The sequence below is a fragment of the Ovis aries genome, chromosome 23 (assembly GCF_016772045.2).
Source record: "Ovis aries strain OAR_USU_Benz2616 breed Rambouillet chromosome 23, ARS-UI_Ramb_v3.0, whole genome shotgun sequence".
NCBI lineage: Eukaryota > Metazoa > Chordata > Mammalia > Artiodactyla > Bovidae > Ovis > Ovis aries.
In genome coordinates, this window is record NC_056076.1 from 54417972 (window position 1) to 54419853 (window position 1882).

Sequence of the window (1882 nt, forward strand, 5' to 3'; positions counted from 1 at the left end):
TACATAAAATTACAAAGAATAGTTTGAAAATGTAAGTTGAGTTATATTTTATGTACTATTCCTTGATCGGTAATACCAAGTTGCTCTTTAAAAAGATTAGCAATATAAAATGCCACCAATTAAGTATGACAATGAATGACTTTTCCTACATTCTTGTCACTTATTTATGGAATCAATCTTTTTAATTTGTGATAACGAGATGGACAAAACATGCCAAGACTTGGGTTCTGTGCTAAATTAACCTGAAGATAGGATAGTTCCAAGTCCAAAGCTTTTACTGAATTGGCTGGTATTCAATTCAATTCACTTTTAAGGGAAATTTTCATGCTATTTTACAAGCAAAGGGGAATGTGGTGTAAAAATATGTGAATTTATATAATAAAATGTGATCTTACGTATAAAATAAAATTTATGGAATAAGATATGTACAATAAAATTGGGTGATATATAATTCTAAACAGGTGTGTTTTTAAAAATTTTTCTTTTAGACTGCAATTTTTAATTTTTAGAACTGAATAGATAATTGATCCTCTTCTTTGTAGATGCACTCTTTTCTGACTTTATTTAGGGGATTTAGGTAATTATTACCTTATTTGTATGAATTACTTTGTCATTTGTACCTAAACTGCATTAAGTAAGTGAAGGGATTTTGTGTGTGTAGAGGGTGGGAAGTCACCATGTCAATCAAATACTTATTTCAAAAGGCAGAGACGTAGGCTCAGGAGGTTAAAGCAGGATCTTCAAGGATGATGACTTTGAAATGGGACAAATTCCATGAAATAATAGTTGAAGGTTGGTGGACGTGACAAGGAAGGATCTTGGAGATAGTGTTGAGAAGCAAACTGTTGTTTGAAAGAAAACTGTTTGTCCAGATGAACCAACTATTTTCCTGGACAAATCAGTTGGCAAGAATTTTCTGAAGTGAACATTGACTTTTAATTTTCTTGCTTTATGTTGTTATCTGGGCAAGGATTTCTCAGAATAAAGAATCGAGTCACGTTGACCCAAGAGTTCTCAGTCCCAACAGTTGAGCTGTTTAGAAGCAGATGATGTTAGTTCTCAAAAGGGAATTTAGTTGGCAATAAGCTGGATAAATAAGGCAAATTTGATAATGGAGAATCTTGAAGGACAGGTTGAGAAATTGAGCTGCTATCTGAGTGTTAAATTTAGTGTAACGATATTCGATTTTTAGTCTTGATTTGCTGCTAGTGAGCTGTGACAATATTGGCCCCATCCTCAGGTTTCTCTTGAGATTGCCTCCAAAACACTCAGTTACTTATTCTGCTTGACAGAACATCAGTCAGCTCCATTTGGGTTCTCATGTTTCTTCTCCTGAGACTTACCAATCTCTCACCCAGGCTTCTGCTCCAAAGAACACTTCCATTCTGCTTTATTGACTATGCCAAAACCTTTGACTGTGTGGATCACAAGAAACTGTGGAAAATTCTGAAAGAGATGGGAATACAGACCACCTGACCTGCCTCTTGAGAAATCTGTGTGCAGGTCAGGAAGTAACAGTTAGAACTGGACATGGAACAACAGACTGGTCCCAAATAGGAAAAGGAGTGCATCAAGGCTGTATATTGTCACCCTGCTTATTTAACTTCTGTGCAGAGTACATCATGAGAAACGCTGGACTGGAAGAAACACAAGCTGGAATCAAGATTGCCGGGAGAAATATCAATCACCTCAGATATGCAGATGACACCACCCTTTTGGCAGAAAGTGAAGAGGAGCTAAAAAGCCTCTTGATGAAAATGTAATGGAAGAGGAGAGTGAAAAAGTTGGCTTAAAGCTCAACATTCAGAAAATGAAGATCATGGCATCCGGTCCCATCACTTCATGGCAAATAGATGGGGAAACAGTGGAAACAGTGTCAGCC